This window comes from Carcharodon carcharias, chromosome 5, assembly GCF_017639515.1.
Source record: "Carcharodon carcharias isolate sCarCar2 chromosome 5, sCarCar2.pri, whole genome shotgun sequence".
In the NCBI taxonomy this organism is placed as follows: Eukaryota; Metazoa; Chordata; class Chondrichthyes; order Lamniformes; family Lamnidae; genus Carcharodon; species Carcharodon carcharias.
Genome location: NC_054471.1, coordinates 157,722,549 through 157,732,399, shown reverse-complemented (window position 1 = coordinate 157,732,399; position 9,851 = coordinate 157,722,549). Strand labels below are relative to the sequence as shown.

At 46.1% G+C, this 9,851-nt stretch overlaps 1 non-coding gene across 1 annotated transcript; it reads left to right on the top strand.

Moving 5' to 3' along the window:
* The first annotated feature begins 343 nt into the window (after positions 1–343).
* Positions 344–462, top strand: LOC121278593. Its single transcript, XR_005943249.1, has one exon. It is a non-coding gene; the product is annotated as a 5S ribosomal RNA (ribosomal RNA).
* Positions 463–9,851: the final 9,389 nt, after the last annotated feature.

Genomic DNA, 9,851 nt, shown 5'->3' with positions numbered 1-9,851 from the left:
AGAGCTACATCCTTTTAGCAGGTCCAGGCAGCGGGCGATCGATGGGGGAGTCCTGCCCGATTGTTTGTCCCTCTTCCGTGGCCACGTTCGCGGCTGGATGTCCCTGGAGAGGGAGCACATGGTGTCTGCCGGTACCCTCGAGGCCTTCCATGCTCGGTGGGCACCGCGGGGACTGGGGTGCTTTATTGACCCCTTTTATCGCATTTTGGTTTAAAGTTGTAAGTTTCCTTTAAACTTTGTTCTTGGTTTTACAGCTGACCTAAATTAGGGGCTGTGCCTGATTTATCCTAATTTTGTTAATTTAGTTTGATTGGTTTTAACTCATAAGAGTTACATCCTTTTAGCCTACGGCCATACTAGTCTGAAAACGCCCGATCTTGTCTGTTCTCGGAAGCTAAGCAGACTCAGGCCTGGTTAGTACTTGAATGGGAGACCGCCTGGGAATACCAGGTGCAGTAGGCTTTTTCCGTGGCTACGTTCGCGGCCGGGTGTCCTTGGAGAGGGAGCACGTGGTGTCTGCCGGCATTCTCGAGGCCTTCCGTGCTCAGTGGGCACCGCGGGGACTGGGGTGCTTTATTGACCCCTTTAATCACATTTTGATTTAAAGTTTGTAAGTTTCCTTTAAACTTTGTTCTTGGTTTTACAGCTGACCTGAATTAGGGGCTGTGCCTGATTTATCCCAATTTTGTTAATTTAGTTTAATTGTTTGACTCAAGAAAGAGTTACATCCTTTTAACCTTCCTAATCCTGCCGCTATGTCTTGGTGCTCCCCGGATAACTACAGCAGAGGTGGAGTCAGCCTGCTGATTGCGATGCCCTGTCTGTGATGACTTTGGCTGGTGTCCTCTGGAGGGCTGAGACTTGGGGCTGCTTTCAGGGTCCTGCTGTGTGGCAGTGGCATCCTCCTTGGCCTGTGAAGCTGGATCTGTGGAAGTCACAGGAAGAGGGGATTCGGCTGATCCGGTCATTCTCAGAGTCACCTGAGTGGATGGTCTCGGAGTGTGCACCCGCTGATTCTCCTCCCAAGGGCCCCTGGCTGACTCCATGAGTGGAAGGGGTAGCTGGAGTGAAGTCGAACTGCCCAGCACCCCTCTCGCGTACACACTGTTGGAGGCCAACTATGGCATGAGCGATGGAGTTAAGCCCGTGCAGCAGTTCAGGAATGACGTCCTGGACCAAGGTCTCCATGGCCAGTGTTGCAATGCCGGTGTTATCATCTCAGCCTGAAGACGGATGGATTCCACCATCGTGCCTTGCAATCTGAGGAGTGCAGCTGACATCCTTTCCTGATGTTCCTGAGCTTGCCTTTGCAGCTTCAGCAACTGTGACATGACCGAGTCCAGAGGCTCGTCACCTGACTCCGACTCAGCAACGTTCTGGCCTCCCGCAGTCCTCCAAGTGCCAGGGATCTGGGAAGTCCCTGCCTCCCTACTGTGGATCAGAAAGTATCCTCTGCAGGGCGTTCGCGCTGACCACCACTGCCACCACCTCTCAAGCCAGGTTGGTGACATTGCCGCCCATCCTGCAGCCACAGAGCATACCCCGGCAGGCCGCCATGACATCCAGCAGTTGCTCGAGGGACCCATCGTTGAAGCAGGGCTGCTGCAGTCTTTTTGCCTTTGCTGGCCATGTCTCCCAGGCAGCAGTGGTGAGTTGGTGGCAATGAGCGTTTTGCTGGTGGCTGCCTTTTAAAGATGGTAGCTGGTGTGACGCAACAGATGGTGAGCGGGCAAATTAGAGCCCGCCCTCCATGGAAACAGTGTGTTTCGCAGGAGTGAATAAATAATGAGGTGATCTCGGGAAGATGCGGTGTGAAAACCCACCATTTTCTTCGGCGGGTAGGACTCCATTTTACCTGCCCGCTACCGCACTTACTGAAATTCTGGGAAAATTCAAGGTCAAGACTACTGACTAGAGAGGTAGCCCACACTACTCTGCTATTGGGTACCAAGATCATGTGATCTTAAATGACAACATTTGTCTCAATTTTAATTATTTTGAAATATATTAAAAAATGTGCAGTGTAGAAAGGCAAAGTATTTTCCAATTTAAAAAACACACACGCACATTACAAGGAAAAGTCCAACTTGGTGGCCACTGTTTTGCAGCCTTTGTCTGAATAGATCTTTTCATTCTCGGAAAAGTACGTCATTTCATTGGCTATTTCAGTCATGATCTGCTCATCCTCCTCGTAACCTCAGGCTTTCATTTGTATATTACACATCAGATTGCCACACTGCTGCAAGGGTGTTCATCAGCTACTTCCTCTGTGGGTAGCCCTTGTCTCCAAGGAGCCAACCCTGCAGCCTCTGTGAATCCTGGAAGATGTCAGAGATCTGAGACCTGCTGAGGATGTAGGAGTCATGAATGCTCCCTGGGAATCATATACAGACCTATGGGATGTGTTAGTGGCAGTCACAGACCAGCTGAACATTCACCGAGTGGACACCCTTGCGGTTGATATAGTTGACTGCTTGTTGCCATGGAGATCTGAGCACCAATTGAGTGCAGTCTATGGCATCCTGCACTTGTGGAAAACCAGAGATCTATGCAAATCCCAGTGCGCTTGCTTCCTGGCTTTCCTGATCCCAGGCGAAATTCACAAAGTTCTGTGCCTTCGCGAAAATGGCTCCCATGGCCTCCTGGATACATTTGTGCATGGAGGCTGGTGAGGTCCCAAACAGGTCGCCTATGGAGCCCCGAAAGAGGCCACCGGCGTAAAAATTGATCATTGTGGTCACTTTCACGGCCATTGGCAGTGGATGTCCTCCATGTCCCCTTGGTGCCAAATCCTGCAGCAGGCAGCATACGTGACCAACCAGTTCTCTAGACATGCGTTGATCTTCGGTGACACTGGTTCTAGGTCTACTGCAGGAACGACAGGCGCCATCTATAGACCCTGGGTCTAGTGAGGCTCCTTACAAGCAACGGCTCACTGTGGATCTTCAGCTGCGTGCAGAGCAGACCCTAGCCCCTTTATCTTGAGGGAGGTGCTCCTCCCTTTGCTGAGCCAGACACCTCTGCTGGTCTCTTCATCTACCTCTCTGCTCCCTGGAAGTCATGAGGCATACCACTAAATCACCAGGCTCCATGATCCTGCTGTTCTTCTTCTGCAGGATCAAAGAGAGAGAGAGACGAATGGGTTAACATGAGTGTACTAAGAACCTCTCATGGTCAAGCCTGAAGGCCCCTTCACGCATGCAGGAGAGTGCTGGACACCACTTGGATGGCCAGTCTGTAGTGGGCTCATTGTGCACTACATTCATTGTTGTGCATTTTTTCTTTACCAGTTCACTGGATGTGGGTGTCACTGGTTAGGCCAGTATTTATTGCCCATCCTAATTGCCCTCACTCAGAGGGCATTTTTAAGAGTTAACAACAATGCTGTCGGTCTGGAGTCACATGTAGGCCAGACCAGGTAAGGACAGCAGATTTCCTTCCCTAAAGAGCATCAGTGAACCAAATGGGTTTTTACAACAATTGGCAATGGTTTCATGGTTATCATTAGACTTTTAATTCCAGGTCCTGCAGGATCTAAATTTTTAATGAATTCAAATTTAACATGCTGGGATTCGAACCCAGGTCCCTAGAGCAATACCCTGGGTCTCTGGAATATTGGCCCAGTGATAATACCACTATGCCACCACTTCCTTCCACTTGATCAAATGTTGGCAGCTTTGGCCACTGAACTGCATGCTGTGCTCTCAGTTCAGGCGCAGGCATTCTCCTAACCCACACTGCAAGGCTGCACTGTTAGCATGAACCATGATGGATATAGATCCAAACCTTAATAAAGACATTGCAAGGGGCTGTGAAAGCCTCCACCATTGACCGTACCATGGCCACCTTTCGCAAGGGGATTGTACATCTTGCCCAGTCGGCCAATTGTTCTGCTGCCTCCTAAAACGCACAATAATTTGCAGTCTGCGCCCGAGGGGTGAAAAGCCCTGGAGCAGTTGGTGGCACTTTCATGCTTTTATGTTGCCTGAGTGGGCAGAAAAGCTTCAGAGGCCCGACTCCAAGCATGTCAATGGAGCTGCGGAAGAATGCTCACTTTTGACAAGATTTTCCAACTGCATAGCCGCTTCCCTTACACCCCCATTTGCCCAACACTCAGCATGAGCTTGAGTATTTCCTTCAGCCTTTGCTGTGTTTCTCCTCCAACCCCCAAAACCCCAACCCCACCTCACCCCACCCCAGCCTAACCTGCAATGGAACTCTTGCCCTGGCACTGCACTGAAAGCCAGCCAGGAAAAAGTCACTTGCCTGTTCCCCCTGCCAATGCACAGCACCTCATCCTTGGTGTCCAACTGGTGATGCTCACAAGCACTGCGCAAGGCTGTGTGCAATCACCTCCGAGTTCCCCTTCAAGTTCAGCTCATCAGGTACACGCCTTTGAAAGGCAGTCGTGAAGCAAGCTGTTCTGACATCGCAGCCGACATGGGCGGTAAATTTAACCTGGGGGGATGATTCTGGTGAGCAGGGCTTATAATTAGATGCAAATGTATTAAAATGATGTTCCCATTGTGTGGCGGTGGGATACACGGCCCGCTATTGACTGGTGGAGTGGACGATCGCAAACGGGTTTCACAATGACGTAAAATCGATTTTTGGCCTTCTTGCTATATTGTTCCCCCCACCGGCCAACACTAACAGGGCTGGAAAATTCCAGTTATAACGTCAGAAAAGATGTCTTTTTAAAATATAGGTGTTCTGTCCTACAAATATAGTTCATAGATTAAGGTGTTTAATAAATCTAATTCTGATTCAAAGACATGATTTTTTTTTTAAAGATAAGGTGTCATCCTCAGTCTAAGCTGCAGAGTTGAAACCTTTTACTTATTTCTTTAAAGCTGACAAAGAGGCCCTCAAATGCACACAGTGCAATTAAGACAAATGCAACTGCTTGAATCCAGATATTTTGGCACCTTTAAAGTCATTGGGCTATAACTTCCTCAGGGTGGCAATGTCAGGCTGCCACTCCGTGTCCAATTACTTATGTCAATTTATTTCCGATGCTATCTCACTCAACCTTCCAGACGAGATTCAGGCAGTGCAGCGTGTCCCCAGGGTCTAGGGTTGAAGTCCAGCTCTGTTGATGTGAAGGAGGCTACGTTTCTTTTTATTTTATGGCAGTAGCTGCTGTAAATCATATAAGTTAAATATCCATTGAAATTTAAAGGTTCTTAACAGGCCAGGGAGAAGGTAAGAGGCTGAGGTAAGTAGGAAGGACTTGGGGAGGTTGGGGGGATCAGAGGTCAGGGAGGGGTCAGCGGATGGTGGGGTGGTTTGGATGTCGGGGAGGTTAGCGGGGTCCCAGTGTTGCTGGAGTTTGGGACTGTTTGAGAAGTGGTTGGGGATTGGTCGTAGGGTGGGGGACTTGGGTCTCAGGCCTTGGGAGTGAGTTCTTGAGTCTCAGGGGTGGGGGTTGGGTCTCAGGACTTGGGGGAAGTTGGGTCTTGGGCTTTGTGGAGTAGGGGTGGGGTTTCAGGTTGTTTGGGGCTTGGGTCTCGGGTCAGGCCTTGGGTTGGGTCAGGCTTGGCTGGGGTTGGGGAGGTGGGAGGAGTCCCTGTAGGGGTGGGGTGAATTCTGTGGGGTGTGGATAGTCAGGGTTGTGGGGAGTCCACTGGGGAATTTGGGGGTGGTGTGGGGGTATTCCCATGGGTGGGGTAGCTTGGGTTGGGTGGAGACCCCTCGGGGGTCAGGGAGTGGGGAAGTCCCGTGGGGGTTCGGTCCGTCTTTGTAAAATAGTTCTCTGAAGATAGAAGTGGTTTTGATCCTTCTAATTTTTTTCTGAGTAACTATTGGTGTAACCCAATGGGAACCACCTGAAGTTTGCGATTTAAGTTGCATTTTCGGATGGTTCCCAGAGCAGTGCAATTGCCCAGAGGAAGCTGCCCTTCTAGGCAATTGCTGTGCAAACCTTTCCTGGGAACTTTCAATGGGAATTCCCCAGTGTATCTTTGGAGTATCCCCCAAATATGCTGCTGGGCAGCTCGGAACAGTTTTTTGCAAGTATCTGCCTTCCTGTTTCCAGGCTACCTTAACTGTAAATTGTCTTACTAGCAGAAATTCAAACTGAACTATTTAAAAGGTGCTTAAGACAAAAATCATAAATATTAGTTCAACCAATACAGAATCCCTTAGAATTTAACATTATCAAAACCTTACAACATCCAACCCAAATAGCCAAGCTACCCCATCTTGAACTATCATGTATCAGACTAAAATTGCAACCTATGAGATAATTAAATTCTTTATATGATTTTGCATGCAATCTTTAAAATTGGATTATGTTGCTTTCCAAATAGCACTGATTTGTAAAGTAAGGAACATAGGATCAAATGGTTTAGCCATACTTTCCTCAATTATCAGCCGGCTTGGTTTATGACTGCTGGAGGATATATCCATAATAGAAGCTGCTGAAATCCAAATGATATACAGTACATCAATGGGTCTGGCAGTCACATCCTACCCCTTGTTCTATCATGCTGTATCTTTGCCATACTCAATCTGAGTTTAATAGTTCCCCAGAGAAACATCTTGAACAATGCATGCATTCTCTTAAGCAAATTGTATGAGAATTACAAAGGTAACATAGGAAAAACATAGTTAATTTTAGCTATAATAGACATCCTCAACATCACTTTCTTCCACACTAGCAGTGGTAATCTAATTTATTGAGTAAGATAATTTTCAATTTTCTTAAATGTGGTGGTTCAATTCAAATATGTTACATTATCAATATATTTCAGAAACCAATTAAGCTTAATAAGTGCTGAAACATATTAAAAGGCAAAGGACCTGAAATTCAACCATGGGGTGTAGTCTACCACTATTAAACATATTTGTCTGAATTCTGCTCGCTGCCATAGTTGTGGAAGCATTAACCCATATAAATTGTGGGATAGACCTTGGCATTGTGCAATAGCATAATCAAGAATGAGACCGATGTACATCTCCCTCCGTTTTTGTCTCTGTTGAGTTCAATTGAAATAAAAATCAGGAGAGATATAAAATTAGTTGTTGACTTGTTATCATCCCTCTTGCACTATTGCAAAAAGACAAGATGCACCCCAATGAGTTAAAGCCTACACAAAAATAACAGAGAGAGAGGAAGTTCAGAAAAACCTGCCATGCGTAAGTGTCCCATGGAAGAATGTCAGGATTGCAACAAATTACCCTCAAGATAAACAGATTTTAAAGATTGCAAACCTTTGGTTAGTTGATCTCTTATTCTTACATATTGCAAAATGCGTTCACAATAGAGGACGTAAAACCAAATACTGGACAAAAACATTAAGATATCATCATCATACAAAAAAATGTTATGTCCTTCTTCTTGTGGGCTTGATTTCCACAGTGTAATGATATATTCTAATAGGACAATTTATTCTAATGAAACAGCAAATGGTAACAGCTTGTGCCTTTAGCTCACATCTCTTGGATTCCAGCCCTGTTGAAATGGCTGTGCTCCCAAGTGGGGATGCTGTAGGTCTCAACTTCAATATTAAAATGAGGGTAATACTCTGAAGCTAAGATTTGTCCAATACTTAAACTCTGTTCCTTTGAATGTTTTTTCAGGTTTAGCAAGACTGCAGCTGTTGTTTCTTGATAGGCTAATGTGTCTATAGATAATCCGCAGAAGATTTGTTTCCAAAGAAGTCAGGCCACAAAGTATCTTTCAACACTTGCACAGGAGTTTTGCATCAATTTGAATCTGTATTGATGAGGCAAATGGTTTAATCAGTGCAAACTTTAAAGCATCTTTGTTTTAAATTTCACTAACAATTTCTTGGTCAAACATACCTGCAAAATGACCTTTTTCACAAGGTTATTTAAATGACCTTAATAAAAGGGAGATTAAAAGCAGTTCCAATGCCCTACCTATAAAAGTGTGATGAAAATCATCTAAGCCCAGGAGCTTTGTGCTGGCATATTAATAACTTTTTGAAGAAGTAATCTACTTCTTTAATTTTTCCAGTATGTGTGGCGATTATTTTGATTATAATTTTGTAAAAAAAAAATTTTTAATATATATTTTTTTAAAGCACTAGAGCTTTTAACAATTTTTGTTAACAAGATTTATAGCTTTTAAAATTATTTGTTAACAAGATTTAGATTTGCAATGAAATTGTCTTCATAGGTTTCTTTAATATTTATGGTGGAGGTATGTGTCCCTAATTTCCTGATGTGGCATGCTAACCTTTTGTCAATGTTTAAACATTCTGTTGTTTAAACGTGGATGTGGTTTCGTAATCTGAGGTGTAATACACCTTTAAGAGAATGTGAGCAGATTGATCATGTGACTGTAAGACCCAATAGCTATGCAACACAGGCTACCATGTTAATATTAGTCTGGAGTAGGGTCTGGTTGGAGAATATAGGGAAAATTATTACCTGGACAAACTCTGGACTGGCAGCATCGGCGGAGAAGAAAAGAGTTGACGTTTCGAGTCCTCGTGACCCTTCGACAGAACTTGAGTTCAAGTCCAAGAAAGAGTTGAAATATAAGCTGGTTTAAGGTGTGTGGGGGGGGGCGGAGAGAGAGAGAAGTGGAGGGGGTGGTGTGGTTGTAGGGACAAACAAGCAGTAATAGAAGCAGATCATCAAAAGATGTCACCAACAATAGAACAAAAGAACACATAGGTGTTAAAGTTGGTGATATTATCTAAACGAATGTGCTAATTAAGAATGGATGGTAGGGCACTCAAGGTATAGCTCTAGTGGGGGTGGGGAGAGCATAAAAGATTTTAAAATATTTAAAAATAATGGAAATAGGTGGGAAAAGAAAAATCTATATAATTTATTGGAAAAAAAACAAAAGGAAGGGGGAAGCAGAAAGGGGGTGGGGATGGGGGAGGGAGCTCAAGACCTAAAGTTGTTGAATTCAATATTCAGTCCGGAAGGCTGTAAAGTGCCTAGTCGGAAGATGAGGTGTTGTTCCTCCAGTTTGCGTTGGGCTTCACTGGAACAATGCAGCAAGCCAAGGACAGACATGTGGGCAAGAGAGCAGGGTGGAGTGTTAAAATGGCAAGCGACAGGGAGGTTTGGGTCATTCTTGCGGACAGACTGCAGGTGTTCTGCAAAGCGGTTGCCCAGTTTACGTTTGGTCTCTCCAATGTAGAGGAGACCACATTGGGAGCAACGAATGCAGTAGACTAAGTTGGGGGAAGTGCAAGTGAAATGCTGCTTCACTTGAAAGGAGTGTTTGGGCCCTTGGACGGTGAGGAGAGAGGAAGTGAAGGGGCAGGTGTTGCATCTTTTGCGTGGGCATGGGGTGGTGCCATAGGAGGGGGTTGAGGAGTAGGGGGTGATGGAGAAGTGGACCAGGGTGTCCCGGAGTGAGCGATCCCCATGGAATGCCGATAGTGGGGGTGAAGGGAAGATGTGTTTGGTGGTGGCATCATGCTGGAGTTGGCGGAAATGGTGGAGGATGATCCTTTGAATGCGGAGGCTGGTGGGGTGATAAGTGAGGACAAGGGGGACCCTATCATGTTTCTGGGAGGGAGGAGAAGACGTGAGGGCGGATGCGCGGGAGATGGGCCGGACACGGTTGAGGGCCCTGTCAACGACCGTGGGTGGAAAACCTCGGTTAAGGAAGAAGGAGGACATGTCAAAGGAACTGTTTTTGAAGGTAGCATCATTGGAACAGATGCGACGGATGAGAAGGAACTGAGAGAATGGGATGGAGTCCTTACAGGAAGCGGGGTGTGAGGAGCTGTAGTCGAGATAGCTGTGGGAGTCGGTGGGTTTGTAATGGATATTGGTGGACAGTCTATCACCAGAGATTGAGACAGAGAGGTCAAGGAAGGGAAGGGAAGTGTCAGAGATGGACCATGTGAAAATGA